The 22,589-nt window shown below is 37.7% G+C and overlaps 1 protein-coding gene across 2 annotated transcripts in view; it reads left to right on the top strand.

Moving 5' to 3' along the window:
• MID1 (midline 1) overlaps positions 1–22,589 on the top strand; it is a 319,466-nt gene that overhangs the window by 100,221 nt on the left and 196,656 nt on the right. The window contains exon 1 of one of the 2 annotated variants that reach the window (XM_074323501.1): positions 22,262–22,383. The exons of the other annotated variant lie outside the window; for it this stretch is intronic. The gene's annotated coding sequence lies outside the window, so the exon portion shown is untranslated. Of the gene's footprint in view, positions 1–22,261; positions 22,384–22,589 lie in introns of those variants that run through there. 2 annotated transcript variants of the gene reach the window in all.

Genomic DNA, 22,589 nt, shown 5'->3' with positions numbered 1-22,589 from the left:
ATTGTAGGGTTTCTCAGCAGGACATATCGTACTTTACACAAAGGATATATTCCTAGAAAGGTACGCCTTAAGATTAATCTTAGAAAATTACCATTTTGCCAGTCAAAATTGGTCGGATATCTTCAGTTTCATAGTAGTCAACCTAAATATGTGCAAATAATTTTATGAAACCAAAATGGTTTTCACTAGCTCCAGGGAAAAGTGACTGGTTAAATATATTTTACAGTGAATGTCGGGATAAAGTATGGGATCCCTTGTAAATGTAATGACAAATTTATCCCTCTGGTTCCATATTCTGTTTACTTAAAACAGGGCATATCTGTTGTCTAAGTGACAGCTAAATGGAGAAAAGGAAAACCAGTGTTGGCCTTCTGTTCAAAGTGAGGCTTGCAGGCCCTCGCTCCCAAAATATGCTCAGGAACGCTTTGAAGAAGTCAATCCGTTTAGTTGCACTTTCTTCTTGTTTCTTCCAGGAATTTCTGTTTTCTCTCTAATAGGAGTCAAGTGGACTGAGGAGAAATTGACTGATGTGTGATTTAGCCCAGAGCCCGTAGACTTCTCTTCATTTCTCTTTTTCTTTCTGACCTGCTAACCATCCTCCTATGTTAACCAGTTAGTGATCAGGATAAATGGATGAGGTAGACACACATTGAATTATTTTAAACTTTCATCAAGCTTGGAAGGAGCTAATTTGAATCCTGAATTATGCAGGAATGCATCCTGACTACTTAAGAGTAGGAATTATTTTGTTGCCATTCAATTACTTCTTTTTTTACCTAACTAACTGATTAAAAAAACATGAATGATTTACATATGTCTGAACCACCAGCGCACATTTCACTCCCCTAAAATAAAATTAGTTTCAGAGAATGTACATTTTAAGTAACTACTAAATGTTAACATTACTATCTTGGTACAGAATGCCCAGATATTTATTTTTATGATTTGAAGAAATACTAGAAAAACAAAATCTAAGATGTTCATCTATATCAGTAAAATGACCAGATAATTTCTACTCACCATTTTCCAGTTAGCTGATTTGTGATTGTATCTCTTTCTTCAATAGTAAGGTCTTGACACTGAAAGATTCATTCACATAGCTCTAGCAACGTGGTGCATTTATTTAAACCACACTTGACTAGTGGTATATAAATAATCTCCCCCAAACCATATTGATTTCCCAAAGGGAATATTAAATGCTAAATAACTTCACAAATTGGAAGCAGTCCTGTCTCTGCCTCCATTTTTTATATAATCCAAAATGATGACATTGTAGCTAGCTTATTTTTAATAATTCACACATTGAGAGCAAAAGAAAATATTACACCATCGCTGGGGACGTGAACTTGTACTACATAGCACATTCGCCTTTTCTTAGAGAATGATAACGGATTTACCACATCAGGATGTCTGCCAGGGATTAAGAATGTATTCATAATGGGGCGATAAATTAGCATAGTGTATTATTCTCCAGATATCAGATACACACACAGCACAAAGTCTTTGGGAAGAATGTAACTTACACATCTTTCATTAGTCCTCACAGACTCTTTATACAGTATACAGTATCCTGATTTTATAAACCAGAAAATTAGACAAGGTGTGGCTCTTGGGCAGTGAAAATGATTTTGACCATATTGACAAAGTATGGCTATATGTTCAAACAGGTGTCCTTTCCCTCAGGGACACATAGCTGGACGCCATTTCTTAGCCTCCCTCGTGGTTAGCAGTAGTCATTGTAACTGAGTTCTTATCAATGAATATCAGAATTCTAGTCGTGGTCTATAAAAACCTCCATTGCAATCTGCACACTCTCTCTTTCCTCTGTGAGTGATGAAGGTGAGAATTCCAAATACCTAAAGAAAAGCAGAGCCACAAGGTTGTCAATGCCTGAGTCCCTGAGTCCCTGAGTCCCAGTGTAGAGAGGAGTATCCCAGAAGACCCGAAAAGCTGGATCATCCATTAAAACTGTTGTGTCATTTTTGGATTGCAACAGTTGACCTGCCTGGACTAATACCGCCAGTAACCTGAAATTACTGTAATAGACCCGGACGTGTTGGGCCTAGCAACCCTTGATGCTAGCCTCCCCAATTTCATTGCTTTCCTCGCCAGCCCAATTATAGCACTGTAATTAGCCCCAGCTGTATTATGACTCACTATATCTTTATATCCCTTTAATATTTGTTGAAGACATAGTAATTTATGGTATACTCTCTTCCAGGTAAATTGATATAAAATATATTTCTATAGAGCAAATTTTATTGACTTCCTTTTCCAAACGAAAGATAGTGCCACCAAAAAAGCTTTCGGCAGAATGAGGTGAAATCTTTTTATGAGATGGTAGTTACATGTCGGGCTCTACATTATGGCCCATGACTGGGGCAGGGGTGGTTGTTTGTTTGTGTTTTAAGGAGAAGCTGAGTGTCTTAGAAGAGTCTCAGGGTGAGTAGTTCCCTTAATTCCTTAAGCATAAGACTCTTATTACTGTTTCACATGAGCAACGGTTCTAATTCAGGGTGATTTCCTCTTCAGAAGATATTTGGCAAAGTCTGGAGACATTTTTTATTGTCACAGCATGTGTGTGTGTGTGTGTGTGTGTGTGTGTGTGTGCTGTTGCTATGGGCATCTCACGGGTGTAGGCCAGGGGTGCTGCTCAAGATCCTAAAATGCACAGCACGACTCCCTCAATAACAAATGCCAACAGCACAGAAGTTGAGAAACCCTGGGCTAGGTTGTAAGCTCAGTGGGTAAGTGCCATGTGTATTTTACTCATCATTGCATCTTGAGCAATTTGTAAAATGGCTGAAACATAATACTTAGTAATATTTGTTCAATGAGTAAGTGGACTGAGCCCCTTTCAAATAGCAAATCAGCAGGCAGGGCCATACTTGGCCAGTGGGCAAAGCAGGATTGGGTGTAGTAATAATATAAGGGGGAAAAAGAAAAGGGTCCCTGCCCTGAGGGAGCTTACATTTATTGGAAATGCAGAAAATAGAGAGCTAATTCCAGTGGTGTGGTAAGAAAAAATCCCCCATGCTGTGGCAGAACCTAGTATGCAACAGGGACACTCAAACTGGTCTTTGAAGAGGATGGTCAGGGAAAGTTTCCTGAAGAAGCAATCTACAACTTGCAAGAGAAAGGCCTGAAGCTGTGTGGGTGAGATGCTTCCAGGTCCCTCTTCCATGGAGGACACGTGCATGATGCATGTGACACAAGCACACACTGGGATTCCACAAGCACTGGGATGACAGAGCAGTAAATCATCCAAACCAAGCTTGGCCAGGCTCTGGCAAGCGATGGGGAAATGACAGTCATTAATCTGTGTTTTTGGTGGTGTTTTGGTTCATTAAAATTTTGAAGTTAGTACCAACTTCATGGAGCTATGGTAAAGATTAAATGAGATAAAGAATTTGGATGCTCAGAGCAGTGGCTGAGATGCCCTCAATAAATATGAACTTTTATTATTACTAAGAAAAAAGCAATCAATGTTTCCTGGGCTTTTCTCCTGGAAAAGGACTTTTTGTCACCATTTCATGGAAGAGGAAACTGGATTTTAGAAATGTCAAGCAACCTGCCCAAGATCACACAGCTATTGAGAGGCACAAACAATGTGGGGATCATAAGACCCCAAAGCCCACGTTCTCTCCATCACAACACACTGGCATATTTACAAAACTGAAACTTCACTATCTTCCATAAAGTCAAAGGGTATGAATGTGATTCCTTTTGGTTTTACAAAGCTCCTTTTATGTGGTACTGACAATGTTCATTGAGCTACGTAGCAATATCCCTCTTTCCAGAGCTTTCATCTAACGTAATATACTCTGGCCAGCGCATTCAGAAGGTTACAAAACCATTGGTCCTGTATTATTTTGTACCAAGCCTTGAAAATCAAAGTTGTAAACATTAAATATTTACTAGAAAGGAGGAATACCTGTATTTGTTGGTAACTTTGTGCCTGCCCTGTTTCATCTATTGGATTCTAAGCTTCTTATAACTATGGGTGGTATCCTGTTTCTTTGGTGGTAATACCTGACCCAATACTTCTAGGAAGAGTAGAATGGATTTCTCAGAGCAAATCTACAGCCCTATTGCCTGGGAAAAATCAGGTTTATTCACTTGGATACAGTTTTCATAGTCATCTCAATTTTTAAGATGAAAAAACTCACCCCACAGTGCTATAAAACTAACATTGACTTCATAGTGACAAAGAGATTTAATAAAGCCTCAAATTTCCTATTAAAGTTTAGCCAACATCCATCCAATGCTTAACAAGACTTAGCAAATCAAATTTAAAAATGTTTTGAGAATCAAAACAAAATAAAATCATAAAGGAAAGAAGACTGTTATAGTAATCTTTCTCCTTTTCCTTCCTTTCTTTCATTATTTGAGTATGATATTTTTCAACTCATCTTCTCTTTCAGTAATATTTGCCAGGACAATGGCATTTGGGTTCTCTTGTAACTTTTTTTAAAAAATTTTATTTTTAAATTACTGTTGACATTCAATATTTTCTATTAGTTCCAAGTGAACAGCATAGTGATTATACATTTACTTGTATATAATTTACCAAGTGAGTACCTCGATTAATTTAGTACCCACCTGGCACTACACATAATTATGTTGTTGACTATATTCCCTGTGCTGTACTTTACATCCCCATGACCATTTTGTAACTACCAACTTGTACTTCTTAATCCCTTCACTGTTTTCACCCTGTCCCCTAACCACCCACCCATCTGGCAGCAATCAGTTTGTTCTCTGTATCTATGAATCCGTTTCTGTTTTGTTGTTCATTCATTGTGTTCTTTAAATTCAAGATATAGGTGAGATCATATAACATTTGTCTTTCTCTGTCTGACTCATTTCACTTAGCATAATACCCTCTAGGTCCATCCATGTTGTCGCAAATGGTAAGATTTCATTTGATTCTATGGCTGAGTAATATTCCAGTGTATAAATGTCCCATACCTCTTTCTGTATTGATGGGCACTTAGGTTGCTTCCATATCTTGACTCTTGTAAATAGTACTGCAGTGAACATACTCATATAAACGCATATATCTTTTTGAATTAGTGTTTTGGCTTTCGTGGGATAAATACTCAGAAGTGTAATTGCTGGTCATAAAGTAGTTCTCTTTTTAATTTTTTAAGGAAACTCCAAACCATTTTCCATAGTGGCTGTACCAATTTGCAATCCCACCAACAGTGCACGAGGGTTCACTTTTCTCCACATCCTCGCCAACACTTGTTGTTTGTTGATTAATTCATGATAGCCATCCAGACAGGTGAGAGGTGATATGTCAGTATGGTTTTAACTGTCATTTCTCTGATGATAAGTGATGTTGAGCTTCTTTTCATATGCCTATTGACCATCTGTATGTCTGTTCAGGTCCTCTGCCCATTTTTTAATTAGATTGTTTTTATGGTGTTGAGTTCTATGAGTTGCTTATAAATTTTGGACATTAACTCTTTATTGGATGTATCATTGGCGAATATCTTCTCCCATTAAGTAGGTTGTTTTTTCATTTTGCTAATGGTTCATTTGCTGTGCAAAAACTTTTTAGTTTGATGTAATTCCATTGTTTTTTTCCTTTGTATCGCTTGCCAGAGGACATAGATCAGAAAAAAATATTACTAAGAGCAATGTCAGAGTTTACTGCCTATGTTTTCTTCCAGGAGTTTTATGGTTTGGGGTCTTATATTTAAGTCTTTAATCCATTTTGAGTTTATTCTTGTATATGGTGTAAGAAGGTGGTCTAGTTTTTGGGTTTTTTTTTTCATGTATCTGTCCAGTTTTCTCGGCACCATTTATTTATTTAAAGTTTGTTGGGGTGACAATTGTTTGTAAAGTTACACAGGTTTCAGGTGTACAATTCGATACATCATCTATATATCACATTGTGTGTTCACCACCCAGAGTCAGTTCTCCTTCCATCACCATATATATGATCCCTTTACCCTCATCTACCACCACCCTCCCCCTTACCCTAAAGAAACAAAAACTCATAGACACAGACAATAGTTTAGTGGTTACCATTTATTCAATAGACTACCTTTACCCTATTGTATATTATTGCCTCCTTTATCATAGATTAATTGACCATATAGGCGTGTGTTTATTTCTGGGTTCTCTAATCTGTCCCATTGATCTATATGTTTTTGTGCCAATACCAAGCTGTTTTTATTACTATAGCCTTGTAGTATACTTTGGTATCAGGCAGTGTGTTACGTCCATCTTCCTTCTTCTTTCTCAAGATTGCTGTGGCTATCCAGGGTCTTTTGAGATTCCTTCTAAATTTTAGGATTATTCGTTCCAGTTCTGTGAAAAAATACCATTGATATTTTGATAAAGATTGCATTGAATCTGTAGATTGCTTTGGGTAATATGGACATTTTAATGATGTCAATTCTTCCTGTCCATGAGCACAGTATATGCTTCCATTTATTTGTATCTTCTTCCGTTTCTTACTTCAATGTCATAATTTTCCATCCAAAATTACTTCAATGCCGTAATTTTCCAAGTCTTTTACAGCCTTCGTTAAATTTATTCCTAGGTATTTTTCGATGCAATTATAAATGGGATTGTTTTCTTAATTTCTCTTTCTGATAGTTTTGATATAAAATGCAACTGATTTCTGAATATTAATTTTGTATCCAGCTACTTTACTGAATTCACTTATCAGTTCTAATAGTTTTTTGGTGGAATCTTTAGGGTTCTCTCTACATAGTATCATGTCACCTGCAAATAATGACAGTTTTATTTCTTCCTTTCTAATTTGGATGGCTTTTTTTTTTCTTGTCTGATTGCTATGGCTAGGACTTCTAACACTCTGTTGAATAAAAATGGTGAAAGTACAGATCCTTGTCTTGTGCCTCATTTTAAGGAAAACACAGCTTTCAACTGTATGTTATCTGTGGATTTGTCATATGTGGTCTTTGTTATGTTTTTGTTATGAGAATTTTTATCATAAATGGGTGCTGGATTTTGTCTTTGCCAAGGTACGAGCTTTTCTTACATGGGTGCTGCATAAGCTGGGAAGATTCTGAAGCATTTTCAGAGTCAGCAGCGAAGCAGAATCTTTGGGGACCTAGACTACCCCCTCTGATTTGTAGGGATTTCCAAGGTGGCACTCTCTCTGTCAGAGTCAGTAGTGTCTTCCCTTCGATGACAGGAGAAATGGTCCCAAGGTGAAGGATAGTAAGTTGTTTGGGGCTCATCTGGACCATGGTAGGAGAAAAGGCTGAGCTAGAAATGTGCGGAATCCTGATATTTTCTTGGTTTTTTAAGTATGAGCTAAATTGTGCAAAAACAAGTAAATGCTTTAATGGAGGGTATTCTGGAGACAGCAATTGCCATTAATTGTTTACTTCCTTCCTTTCTTCCTCATTTCCTTTCCATTTCGTTCCCTTCCCTTCCGTCTGCTCCCCTCCCCTCCCCTTCCCTCCTCTCCTCTTCCCTTCCTTTCCATTTCTTTTCCTTATTTTCCCTTCCCTTCCCTTTCTTCCCCTTCCTACCCTTTTGTGACGTTTATTGAACAGCTACTGTGTGTTGAGCTCTATCCTAGACACTAAGGATACATATATACATAAGAACCTTGTTATCCCTGTGCTTTCCAATCTAGAGACACGGACAGCTCCATGTGTAATTATAGTCTAATGTGAGTAGTACAACTAGACAGAGACATCCCCAGAAGAGAGGTGCTTCATGTACTACAAGGAAGAAAGGTGAGGTTGGTGGGAAAGAGGAGATGGAGTTCCAGAGAAGGGAATATCATACCTGAATCTGAAAGGTCAAGTTTTCCCAGAAAGAAGGAGGAAAGTGAGGTCGCGAAGGGTTAGTTATAGCTTTCAAAGTAAAGGGCCAGCCAAGGTTTGAAGGTCAAAGTCAGTGTGGGATATATCATGTGTGTGTGTGTGTTGGGGGGTAGGGGACACACACACTGGGGGCAGGTGAGAGTGCATTAGAAGCAACTTGGTGTCATCTCCATATAATGAAAGCAACAGCAAGTGGCATTGCTTTTCATGCTAGTAGTAATAGATATTTGAAAAGCCAAGTCATTCCACAAATTATTCAGAGTATTGGATTCTGAAAATAATGTACAGTACGTTTTTCGTAAAAAAATGGTACTCTACCTATATCGGTAATGTCCTCATAGAACACTGTCTTCTCGATTTTGCCATATAAAATTAAAAAGTTTACTGTAATTCAAGAGAAAGATGATGTTACATAGGCCAGAATTACCGAATGAAAACTCAAAGACAAAGTTAGAGAAACCACCCACTATAATTTTTCTTTACTCAGTTTCCCGTTGGAAAGTGGAACGATAAAGAACGTGTGTTCATAGATTAGGTCCAAATCCATCTAAAGTTTTGATGAATCTGAATGAAGATCTGAGTCTTCTGAGGTTTTGACCTCATGATGCTACTAAACCCAACCAAAGTTTGGCCTGGGTTTCATTTAAGCTAGATGGGCGACCTCGAGTGTGGTTCTCAGCATTTCAAAACCACTTTTTCTTTATTTTTCATAAAACAGCCTGATGAGATGTAATTTGCATACCATGAAATGTACTCATTTTAGGTGTGCAATTCCAAAAGTTTAGGAAATTTACAGAGTTGTGCAACCCTCATCACAATCCAGTTTTAAAACATTTCCATCGCCCATAAAGATCCCATTTTTCCACGGACAGTCACTCCCTGTTCCCACCCCCAGACCCTGGCAACCACTAATCTACTTGCTGCTTCTGTAGATTTGCCTTTTGTGGACATTTCCTATCAATAGAATCATACAATATGTGATCCTTTATAGCTGGCTTCTTTCACTTAGTATAATGTTTTCAACATTCATCCCTGTCATTGTATACATCAGTAATTTGTTCCTTTTTTTATTACTGAATAAGATTTTATTGCATGAATAGACCACATTTGATTTATCCACTCACAAGTTGGTAGACATTTAGGTTGTTTCCACTTTTTGGTCTTTCTCACTTTTAGAGTGAGGAAACTGTATTGGAAGAGAGGATTGAAAGCACCTTTAAAATTCTTAGACCACATATTATTTTATTTTGTGAATTGTCCATCACCTTTATTTTGTGTTGCAAAAAAGATGTATTAAATATTGATTTCGACGGCTAAAGAAACCAACTGTAGTTATAATACACTTATGATTATCGCCTTATGATTTGCTATTACTTAGTGAGACCATATATGCTGGTAGCTAAATATCACATTCAATTGTGTGGATATTGCAAACTGTACCATTTTAGCAAGAAATAGTAAACATATTTAAAGGTTAAAAATGCTGACGCTGTGATTTTTGGTTACTTTTCCATCTTTATTCCCAGTGTACTTTGTGTCTGCTCCAGGAATCCTATTGTAGTGACTAAGTTTCAAACTACAATATATCTGTACTCCTAAATTGTGCTGTTCATTGTATTTATCAGCTTGGCTGTCATAATAAAATACCACAGACTAGGTGACTTAAACAACAGAAATGTATTTTCTCACAGTTCTGGAAGCTGGGAAGTCCAAAGATCAAGGTGCCAGCTGATTCAGTGTCTGGGGAAGGGTCTCTTCCTGGGTTGTAGATTGCTGCCTTCTCTTTGTGTCCTCACATGACCTGTCCTGAGTGCATGCATTAGAGAGAGAGAGCAAGCTCTCTGGTGTTTCTTCATATAAGGACACTAACCTTATTGGATCAGGCCCCACCCTTAGGACCTCATTTAACTTTAATTACGTCCACAGAGGTCCCATCTCCAAACACAGTCCCATTGGTGGGTAGGGCTTTAATATATGACTCTGAGGGAGATACAAACATTCAGTGCATAACATTCATTAAATGCAGAAAATAGTAAATTGTCCAATAGAATTTTTGATAACTATCAATGAACTTTCCTTGTGGTTAAATGAATGTTGGGGAAAAAACACAATGGTATTTATTCAACTTAGTCATGGATTCTGAAAACGGTGTGTGCTTAAAGGCAAATAAGCAAGATAATTAAAATAAGTCTTGATGTATATACACGTATGATTTGAATTATTTAAAAGAATTTATCATATGGATCTTCTTCACTTTCAATAATTAAACTATGCATCAAACTCAATTTGAAGATGTATCCTTCTGAACAGATTCTCCACAATTTTTGGAGACATACTATAATAAACATTCTTTTTGGAAAAACAATTTCAACATAGGACTCTTGACAGCTTCATTTTCAGACCTGTCAGCTAGGATGAAAATTGAGCTTCCCAAAGAGAGTTGGCAAAATAGTTTACTTGCTGTAATTAAAAAAGGGGGAATTTCTGAACCACAGTTGTCTTCCATGTTAATGTGAACAACCAAAGGTTATTTCCAGTGGATTGTTTTTTTTTTTTATTTCCTTGTTCTTGGCAACTGAGTACAGTTTTGTGCAGTTGGGAATCAGAAACGTTTTTTCCTCAAGATAGGAATGCTCTTCGTTTTAGACACACAGAGCTGCAACGTACGCATTCACTGTATACATTCAGCTCAATAATTTCAATATTGAACCCCAATTTGATCATTTCAAATTTGAACACTTAGCTTTACACCTTTAATTTAAAAAATAGCATAGCAACCATGTACTTCTGGCAGACTACATCATGTGGTCAATGTTATTTACTTACACAATTGGAAAATGACTTGATTGCAACCATGTTGAAAAGCTTTGCCAAGCTATGAGTTTTTCTTACATTGGATTTTTTCTTTATGAGACTAGGTAACTTGATTTTGTGATTTCATTTGGTTCTGCTCAATGACACAATCTAGCTTAAGAGACATACTTGAACTATGTTGATACAGAAAAAAACAAATGCAAGGATTTGGATTATAGATTCTTGCAGATGAACTGCTATGATAAACAATTGATGGGCGTTGAACTACAATATTAAAGTTAGTATATCACCTTGGTATTGGGCACACAAACAAGTCATCGATAACTTCCAGATGTTTTACTTTTGTAGCTGCTGCCGCATGTCCTCTACTCTCCCTTTCTTCTTTAAATGGAACAAGTTTAAATTCTGAGCTCCCCAAAGAAACTTTTCCCAGTGCTCCATTTCTAATGGACAATCACAGAATGGCATGACTGTGTATTTGAGAAGAGACAATAAGGGCCACAGGAGAAGCTGGGAAACTGGGGGAGGCCAGCTCCCTATTTTGTCCACCTAAGCATGCTAAAGGAGTGTTTGGCCAGCCTTTGGCCACTGCCTATTGTGTGTATGTCAGTCTTACACGGGCTGCGAAGATGCCTTTTGAATGGCTTCACCATTTTTGCACGTCTCCATGGGTCCTATTTACCAGCCTTGAGATGCAGATGGAATTAAAATCCTAAATCTGTTCTGACTGAGATGTAAAGACTAAGAAGGGGATAACACTTTGGCACTAATGGGATTCACACTTTGTTAGAAAACAGCCTTGTTGCTCTAACCTTTGCTTGCATCCACAGTAGCAGCTGCTGTAGAGTGAGTATTTGCTTTTCTTCTTGCCTGTGAGGTTATAGTAATTTCTTCTTCCAGCTTAATGGTCTGCCTGTTCTGGATTTTATGGGGTTTTGTTTTTGTTTTCGTTTTTTTTTTCTAAAAAAGGAGTTTCCAGGACTGCATTCTTAATGGTTTGTGTTCAGGCTTGCAAGCTACTCTGTAGTTATCTAGAGAGATGACTTTTTTGTCTTCATCATTTCAAAGAAGTTTGTAGGTGGCATTAAAAAACTAAAGCTAAAGTCTACAAAGTCATTTTTCCCACTGATGTCGGAAAAGAGTATTACCACTGCACGCGTAGACTTCACATCATAGAGTAGCACTGACGCAAATCCAATTCTTTCCCTGTGCTATCTCAAAGCTGCCTCCCTGTTTCTTTGCCCTGCTACTAGGTAAGATTTCCCCCCTTGATCGATTATTTGAAATCTCACCTTCCTCAATGTAAAGAACTTAAAATTTCATTTGTATCCTTTTCCTTTACTCATATTTTCCAGTCCATGAGATATGAAATATTTTAAATATAAGGGAAAGTATCACAGTTTTTGCTACATCATAGGATACATTTACCTTTCATCTGCATGACTGTGAAATTTTATTATAAAGTACCAAGCTAGTCACTTTATCTAATCTACATACAAGTGTCTATCTAAAAACTGCACGATGTTAGGTGAAAAGATCTAGGCAGTTCTTCAACATATTCAAAGAGTGTATTTATGATGGGGGCAGGACTCACCACTTCATAAAGTCAGTGTGTGACCTTCCCAGTTAATGGTCCCTCCAGATGGCAACTAAAATTAGCCTGCCTGACAGGGTCATGGCTCAGCGGAAAACGTGTTCTCTCCATCCTTGTCCAATTAGTAAGATTTTATAAACACACATATCAAGGTATGCATCATGGCACTTAGGGGTAAGAAACAACCGGGGGAAACCACAGCAATACTTCGAAGTCTATGTATCTATAAGTACTTTATTTTAAGGGATTACATCCGTGGTTCTCAAGAAGAGAGGAAGGCAATTCTGCCCTCCAGGGGCCATTTGGCAAAGTCCGGAGACATTTTTGGTTGTCCCAACTGAGACATGGGAAGTGCTACTGGCATCTGATGGGTAGACTCCAAAGATGCTGCTCAGCATCCCATGATGCTCGGGACACCCCCACAACAACCCCAAATGTCAGTAGTACCAAGATGGAGAAAACCTTCTTTACATCACTATGCAACATGTGTCCGTGTGCATCACCCCCTGCCTCCCGAGAACCGTGGCTCCAAGAACAAACCACCACCACAGGGCACTCGCAGACACCACACCAGATATTTAGGAAGAAACCAAAGCCTTCACTCAATTCATAAGAGTTTCATGTGTTTTTAAACAAACACACTGAATCATCCATCAGTAAAGATATTTGAGCTTTTCTTTCTTTTTTTTAGACTTAAAGTGGATTTTTCAGGGGGATAAAAAAGTCAGTGGTGAGTGCACATGGGCAGCCCTGTATAAATCATCTCTTTCTCCTTATTTTGAAAGCTCCTGCTAACTGAAAGACAATTCTTACTTCCAAATTCCCCTGCTGCAACCTTTTAAATTTTCTCTCGGTGTTTCTTTTGGTTTTGTTCGGACTGGTAATTTGAGTTTAGGGAATGCCCCCTGGTGGTCTGGGATCCTGTCCTTTGAATGTTGATCCTTGGATGGCTCATTAGAAAGCCATTAAGAGCTGGCAGTGGTGTCCCTTTGTAGAATAAAATCAGCGTTCTCACCCACTGAGAGTATCCCTGTTAATCCATTGTTTCTATTTCTTGGAGGAAATAGGTTTTTTTGTAACTAAAAAGCAAAACCACCTGGTAGACTTCTGAAATAAATGGAGTCTCCAATCTCCCAATTCTTTTATAAATGGAACACATGGTTTGGGGAACCTACGAGTGTCCCTGTACCCTATGTTCCTTGAAATGGAGGGAGATGATAGCAAATGTACAAGAAAGTAAAGGTAGATGAGAATTTCTAGTAATGACTTCACAAAAGAGCTGTTTTCAGAAAACTACGTGGATTGATTACCACAAAGGTCAGCCTCCTGTTTGTTCCAGACAATGCAATTATTAGCCAGGATGTAGTTAGGTGAAATTGTTGATAGAGACCACTTACATAGTCAGTGTTATTTTTGGATATATCATTGTCCTACAGACAAATCCTAACGGCTTTCCAGGCCCTCCCTGGTCTAGAGGAGCACTGGCCAATAGAAATATGATGCAAGGTGCATATGTAATTAAATTTGTTCAGGTAGCAAAATTAAAAATAAAAGAAAAATAGATGAAATCAACTCTAACATTTTTTATTTAATTCAATGTATCCAAGTTATTATCATTTCAACATGTAATCAGTATTTTAAAAATTATTAAAATATTTAACATTCTTTTTTCACACTAGGTTTTTGAACTCTGGTGTGTAATCTTACATTTACAGTACATCTCAATCAGACTCACTACATTTCAAGTGGTCAATAGCCACATGGTGCTGTGTTGACGAGAAAACATCCAAGAGAAGGAAGCCTAAGAGGAGGAAAGCTTATAAGAGTTTATTTGAGCCAAACTGACAATAATTGACGGGAAGCAAAGTCTCAACAGATTGAGAAAATGCTCTGCAAAATGGCGGTTTGCAGCTTATTTTATACATAGAATCAAAGGAGAAGGGTTACATGAAATCCATTGGTGGTAGATAGATTAAGGGGGTGGGAGAAAACAAAGGGGGGGGGAAATCTCTGGGATTGGATAAAAGTAAATTGGAGAGACAGGTACGTCTTTCACATAGGTGGGTACAGGATAGTCAATAGTTGGCTTTTTACAGCACACAGAGATGGTAATAAGGAGCCAAGCATAATAATGAGGGATTCTGTAGTTTCCTGCTCTGCTCGGAAAAAAAGGGATTACTGACATTCCAAGGGCAGTTATCGTAGGTGCAAAAAGACAATAGGCTCACATAAGGTAAAGATTGACCTTTGTCAAGGAAGCTATAGGCGAAAGATGTGACTTCCAGCCATGGCCCACTTGAGTTAGGAATTTTTATGTTCCCGCCATCCTATGTGGTTGTTTTCAGTCTCCTGAGCTTGTCAGGTTTAACCTGTGGTCCCTTTTCCGTCCACACTGGTGACTATCATATTGGACAGCACACCCTAGCCCCTGCGTATTTCTCCATCTGCATCTATTTCTTCACTCTCCCTTATAAAATTCACATTTCAGCCCCGATGAACTTTCAACTCCATCGCCCCAAGTGTTGTTCTCTCTCATTTCTTGGTCTTTGTACAAGTCTCTCCACCATCTCTCCCACCCTACCTGGTGAATTCCTATTTATTCTTCACAAAAGTTGGTCATTCTGGGGGGGAAAACCTGTTAGGGAGGAATAACTTTTCCTCTTACACTCTTAGGTTTAATGATTGGGGGCCTACGAATTTAAGCTGACAACAGACGGATTAGTGACGGAACAAAGTTTATTGATATGTGCAATGCACAAACACGTGAGAGTGCTCGGTAATGAGTAGCTCAAAGGGGTGGTTAGAACTTGGGGCTGAAATACCTAACTCAGCAGGGAAATGGATTGAGGAGAAGAGCATCTATGTGAGGGAAAAACACATAGATTTCTTTAGGAAAGTCAAATGGGTGTTTAGGAGAACAAATGGGAGGTAAAGAAAAGTTTATGATAATGTTTACTTGTGCAGAGGCGAGTAGTCTTTCTGCTTTTGTGACCTGGAAACTCTCCCCAAGAGGGGATGTATGGTAGGTTTCCTCTTGGTCTCTCTCGTAGGAGTAGAAAGCACCCCGAAGAGGGAATTTATGGCTGTCCTGATTTCTCAGAAGTTGCTGCTTTTAGTCAGATAAGGGAAGCACTGGGAAGACTTCTGTCTGTATCTGTTGAATCTCGAATGTCTTCAGCCTAAAACAATCTCTATACCAACTCTGGAGACTACAACCGCAGTGAAGGCAGAAACGGCTCTGTCTTTCCTGTGCGCTAATGTGAGCTCATCATCTAGGACAGTGAACTAGCACATAATAGATACTTGATAATTATTTGTGGAATGAATCCACCAAATGTAAATACCCTTGGAGAAGAGGAAAAATATCTTTATCTTCTACTTTTCTAAGTTCTCAGCTGGGGCCTCTGTAACAACAACAAAAAAAAAAACACAACATATTAACAAGAGAAAAACATACACATGTATTTAATGTAAGTTTTACATGACACAGGAGCCTTCATAAAGAAATGAAGACCCAAAGAAGTGGTTAAACCTGAATGTTTTTAATGCTAGGTTTGAGGAAGAGCTACCAATACTATTCAGCAATAAAAACCAATGGGGTAATGATATATGTTACCACATGATTGGCGCTCAAAAACAGTTTATTTAGTGAAAGAAGCCACACACAAAAGACCACATATTGTATGATTCCATTTATATGAAATGTCCAGAAAAGATCAATCTATGGACACAGGAAGTAGTTGCCTGGAGCTAAGGTTAGGAATGGGAATAAACTGTAAACAAATGTTCTAAAACTAAATTTTGTGATGCTTGCACAACTTGGTAAATTTACTAAAAGTCATTTAAAATGGATGAATTTTATGATATATAAACTATACCTGAATAAAGTTGTTAAAGATTAAAAAATAATGACACTTTTAAAAAGATATGATGTAAAAATGTATACATATGCAATTCAACTAGTTGAATGTTCTACCATGTTTCCCCGAAAATAAGACCTAGCCGGACCATCAGCTCTAATGCATCTTTTGGAGCAAAAATGAATATAAGACCCGGTCTTATTGTATATAAGACCTGATTTATCTATATGTGTATCAAATCAAGCTGTCATAGATAGTGGTTATCACTTCGATTTTTAATTATAAGTGACTTTTTTCTTAGATTTATTAATATCCACATTTTGTCATTGAGCATTGTTACTTAAAGCAATTAACTTACAAACAAACATTTTTTTAGAAAGATGAAGTGCAGCTCCTCTTCTGCAGAGAATGTGGCAGCCTTCCAGAAAGGCTGGGCCTTGGTATTCCACACTCCTACAACACATGTGACATCATAGAGTAGTACTTGCTTCTGAGAGAGTAAGTTTATGATTGAATGATTGACTCCTTGGCTGAATAAAATGTATGTGTGTGTGCACGTGTACATGCTTCAAGTGAATAATGATCCAAGTCCAGACGAGGACCAGAGTCAAGTAGCTTCCGGCAACAGAGGAACTGTATTTATTCAGGATGTTAATGATTTTGTCATTAAGAGTTGACAGTGGAACTCTTTTTGTTTCTAGAGAATCAGGGCTGAATTTACCCGGGCATTCTTTCAGAGGAGTGACCTTTCAAGGGTCGAAGGAAGAGCTGTAGCATAAAGTATTAGAGATTTCAATTGGGGTCAAGTAAAAGGAAATGACTACTGTTGAATACAAACATGGCAAAATTTATTAAAAGCTGATTACTTTTAAACCAGTTTATGAATTCAGTTAAAACTATATTTTCCTAGTGTCACACAAATGACTCTCATTCGATCAGGTTTATTTGTTTAATCCAGCTTCATCAAATAACCCAAATTTGACACTCTTGACTATAGTTCTCTTACCTCAAGAGGAAATTCTACATTCAAATTTGTCCATGTATCGTTTCTAAAATCTTGGCTGAACAGCACTTTCAAACTATTTGTTATATGAGAAGTTAGCAATTTTGCTTCCAAAAATAAGTTGTATTTTCACACATTTTTAAAAATATGAATGTTCAGGGAAAGGTACCCATAGTTTTTCTTTTCTGATGTCCTGGTCCCCATTTAACTATATCCTACTACTTCAGTGATTAATATGAGAATATTATTCTTACCCATGAGTAATTTGGAGAGCAATTGTATTTATTTTAATGGCATATCTTCTTTTTTCTTAAAATGTATTTTATGTTGCTAGTGCTCTTTTTGTTACAAATGAAAGACAAAGTTTTTCTTTTTGTATCCCTTAAATAGTTTATATCAATTGGATGCTTATAGGTAGCTAAACAATAAATTCTTCCAATAAGCAGAAAGGAAAAAGTGCTTTGCTGGGGAGCATTCTAATTAGCTCTCAATTATCTAAAAAAAAAAATTAGGTCAACCTTTCTGACAATCAACTCAGATTATTGTCCTCTGAGGTTCGTTTTGAAATACCTTTTAATTTTCTGTGAACGTTCATTATAAGAATATTAGAAATTCACTAAAACTGCGATCCTGTCACAGAAATATAACCAATGTTCACATTTTCATGTAGCTTTTCTTAGAATGTTTTCAGTATAGTCACAAACATAACACATAATTCATTTTTATACAAAGATTTATTCAATACATGTTGAGTATCTATTATATGTTAGTGTTATTTCTACTGGATGGCACCATATTTGCTATTCTGTCAACTCAGCATTCACTATCATTTGAATGTCTTTCTATGTCAATACATTCGGATCTGTTATGTCATTTTAATGGCTGCATAATTATGGCAAATTGTAGTTTCCGAAATGGCGACAACCTTTCCATTCACCCACCTCACTTTCTGAACCTTGTCATGCCCCATAGAAGTGGAGTCTCTGTCCCCTCACCCTGAACCTGAGTGAAGTTTTATGACTGCCTCAATTTATCAGAGGTGATGTGGAGACATGACTTCCAAGAGAGATTGTAAAAGGTGATAGGGCTTCTGCCTATCCCTCTCTTGGGACACTCACCTTTAGAACACAGTCACCAGGTTATGAGGAAGCCGACACCACACAGGAGAGGCTGTGTGTAGGTGTTCTAGCCAACAGCCCTAGCTAAGGTCTCAGGCAACAGCCAGCATCAACTGCCAGCTGTGGGATGAGTGAGTCTTTGGATGACTCCAGCCTCCACCCGTTAAGCCACAGCAGCTGAACCCTTCTAAAATCACAGATTTATGAGCAAAATGCATGTGGCTTAAGCCACTAAGTTTCCAGGTGGTTTGTTACAGAGCAGTAGATAACAGAAATAGCAATATTCCTTTGAATGACCATATCATGACTTTTGTAGCCTTTTTTATTTTATTTTTGGACATTCCCATTGTTACTAGAGTTTTAATGTTGTTGTTGCTTTGCTAATATAAGCATATGTGTGTGTGTGTGTGTGTATACATATATATGTGTGTGCAAGTGATATTTATATTAGCAAATCAACACCATTAAAATATATCTGAACATAATGGTATGTGCAGCATTATTTCCTCAATATTATTCCCAAAAATAGAAGTGCACGTCTAAGGATATGCATATTCTAGGTGATTTTGATGCAAGTTTGGGACAGTTCACTTTAATGTAGTTTAGAGGCTCACAGATATATATGGTTTAGAAATAGTTAAATTTAAAGTACTTTGGTAAAATCAATCACTAGAAATTTATTAACTGAAAATGAAAGATCACTGACTAAGGGAAAAACCATTCCTATTTCTATCAAAAAGAAGTTCTGACTGTTAAATTCAAGATAATGCATTCAAATATTTAAATTAAGAAGACAAGGTGATTATGTAAATATGAATTTTGAGGGTGAATCTCTCACTTAAGTCTGATTACATATTTGTCGCATATACTCCCCAGGTGGAACCCTAATGTACTTCATCATTTCACATACCATACTTCATAATAAGGTGACCTTTATTAGATGCATTTTAACTGCAAAAACTTAAAGATATCTTCAAGTCTAAAAGTTTCTAGAGCTTTCTGATGACTAAATAATTCTAGTGCATTCTGAAGACCTCGTCCTGAGTAGGGTTTTACCCCTGAGTCAATATTGTCAGAGGACCAGATGCAATGGCTTAACTGGTTGTGGAGAACAGATGAGAGCGGAGAGTTACCATGTGTCCATAGCTGATGTAATTATTACCTAAAAATGTTAGGTGGAGAAAAGTTTAAAGGCAATGTTTTCATGTTAAGTGCTACAGTTTTTTTAAGTGTCATGGCTATTCTAATATCAATTATCTTTACTAATTATGTGTGAATGTGTATGTGTCTGTGTATTACTTGTCACCTTCCCATATAATAATAATAATATCTAAGGTTAGTATAGTAGTTTCAAGTTTACGTGATGCTTCCATATTTGTTTTCATTGTTTTATTTAATCTTCATAGCAAAGCCAAGGGGTCCTCACTTTGCAGATGGTGAAAGCAAGTCTAGAGAAGTTTAAATAATAGGACAGAGACAACCAGCACTTGAACACAAGTATTCTGAACTTAAGTTAACATCTTTTAAAGTAGAAACCAGGGACATCTATCCCATCTTCTTAAGACTGTCTCTCGCACTATGCTAAAATTCATCGCACAGAGTAGGGGTCACCAAACGTTTTTTGTAAAGGGCCAGAGAGTAAACATTTTTGACTTTGTGGGCTACGCAACCCACAACTGCAACTGCAACGTCTCAGCTCTGCCACTGAAGCACGAAAGTAGCCATGGCCAATATGCAATGAATGGGTGTGGCTGTGTTCTAATGAAACTTTATTTACAAAATCAGTGGGCCTTTTTGGTCTCAGTCCATAGTTTGCCAGCCCCTGACATGAAAGGATGAATAAACACAGAGGAATCTCACGTCCCTTTCTACTCTTTCAGCCCCATTCATTCCCTCTCACTATAAGAAACTATTTTTATTGGATTCTTGTTCATCCTTCCAGAGTTCCCTTTTTTGCAAATACAGGCACGTACATATATAGACTTTTAGTCCTTCCACTGCACTGTCCTTATTTTTCCCAGCCCCATGCCCTCTTCTATACTTTGTTTTGATTACTTGAGCATTTGTCCATATTAGTACACAGAGAACTGGCATTCTTTTCTGTAGCTACATAGTACTTTACTGTGTAGATGTCCTGTAGATTAATGAGTCTTCTGCTGGGAATTTGTGTGGTTTCCATTATTTTGCTTGAAGGTGTGACATTTTATGCTTTACTGTCGATTCTGAGGAAGATGCCTAGAAGTGGTATTGCTGGGTGGAAGGGTAGAGGCATCTGTAAATATTATTTACTGCTAAATCTCCTCCGTATTTGTGGTAGTATTTTGTACTCCCACCAGCAACTTATGAGAGTACCTGTTTCCCCAGAGCCTCACCAATGGTGTATGGGGCCAGACCTGTGAATTTAGCGTACTCTGTTAGGCAAGAAATGGTATCTCAGTGTAGTTTTAATTTGCATTGATTTTACTGCAAGTGACAAAGAACATCTTTCCATACACTTATCAACCAATTATCTGTCTTCTCTGTTTCATAGCCATTGACTAATTTTTTTGGGGGTGGTAGGTTTTTCTCTTTCCAAAGGTTAGGCACTCGTTAAACATGAAGGAGATAGGTGCTCTGTCCTCATTCATCATTTGTTTTGACGTGGCTTAGGCAGGGTTTTGCCGTGTAATTTTTTTTATTTTTATGTAGATAGAGCTATCAATTATAGATAGATAGATAGATAGATAGATAGATAGATAGATAGATAGATAGATGATATAGAGAGATATTGATGACGATAATGGATATAGATGATAGAGATATCATCTCTGGATTTTTTATTCTCCTTGTACTGAACATCTGAGATTTAAATAGGTAAAAAAGATAGAGGTGATGATGAGAGTTGTAAAGATATTAGAGCTTTTATTTGCAAGTAAGTTTGTATTCACAGTTCAAATGGATTAACCAAGTGTTATTTTTTTATTTTTATAAAGATTTTATTGGGAAGAAGAACAGGACTTTATTGGGGAACAGTGTGTACTTCCAGGCCTTTTTTCCCAAGTCATTGTCCTTTCAATCTTAGTTGTGGAGGGCACAGCTCAGCTCCAGGTCCAGTTGCCATGTTTTCTAGTTGCAGGGGGGGCAGCGCACAGCTCACCATCCCTTGTGGGACTCCGGCAACCTTGTGGTTGAGAGCCCACTGGCCCATGTGGGAATAGAACTGGCAGCCTTCGGAATTAGGAGCACGGAGCTCTAACAGCCTGAGCCACCGGGCCAGCCCCAACCAAGTGTTATTTTAAATGTTAAGACTAGTGGTGCATACTGGTACAGAGAACAACTACGACATAGAATCAAGCAAAATGACCAAGGTTGTTGATTCAAGAGCTATGTATTAATTGATAATGAGAAAAAGGAAAGTCTTTTACAATCAAGAAAAATGTTATATTAAATGATTTCCAGTTAAGTCCAAAAGTATATAGATACTTAAATATCTTTGCTGTTGCTTACATATAATTTTATTGTAAATTGTGTGTAACAGAATTACATCAGTATCGTGCAGGTGTTTAATAGTGATATTTTAAAAAACCAGAATGTTCCTTTTGAAGGTTATGATTTTGTTGTCAGGTGATAAACTTTTAGAATATTGAGATGTGCACTTTTGTTTGGTCTTGTCTGAATTCTCTACTGAGTACATTCATATCTCAACCTACTTCCCTTACCCCATCAAAGGGGAGTCAGAAAAATTGAAGTTAAGAAGGACAGATAAGTTACAGCATTTGTTATGCGCCCCAGGCTCATTTTTGCTATTGAGATGGCGTTGTCACCAAGCAGAGACAATTTTCTTTCCTGAAAGGAGAGACTGGATGGAGGCCTGGGGTTGGGGGTGCAGCCAGAACCATGATGTCACAGATTACATTGTCTCTTGGGCAACTCATCCATCAAACCGTCACCTCTGATTCTATTCAGGGTCACTACAGAAAAGAGGCGGCATGCCCCAGTTTGGGCATTCTGAAGTGTTAGTGTGTAGTGGAGCTGGTGGTGTGAAGCTGATTCATTCTGTTTCAAAGGCCCAGCAGCATCGCCTTAGAAATAATGACTCCAAGGCAAACAGCTCTCATTGCAAAATCTAGAACTGTGCCATCTGCTTGTCTCCTCTTTGATTTATTCATTTCGGGGTTTTAAATGACGCACTCAAAAGGTAAGTCTTCTTTTTAAACCTTCGAGGGGAAAGGGGGGAAATTCCAGATTGATTATAGCATATCTGAAATACACATAAGATATTTGTTTCAAGTTAGAAGGGGATTTCGATTTTTAAGGTGTGAATATTGTTGACATACAAGGGGGTGAACCCTGTCCTCTGAGAAGATGAGATACACTTTAGAAAGATCATGCCTTCAACTTAGC

This window comes from Rhinolophus sinicus, chromosome X, assembly GCF_036562045.2.
Source record: "Rhinolophus sinicus isolate RSC01 chromosome X, ASM3656204v1, whole genome shotgun sequence".
NCBI lineage: Eukaryota > Metazoa > Chordata > Mammalia > Chiroptera > Rhinolophidae > Rhinolophus > Rhinolophus sinicus.
The sequence above is the reverse complement of the archived record's forward strand: the minus strand, read 5'-3'. Positions and strand labels throughout refer to the sequence as shown.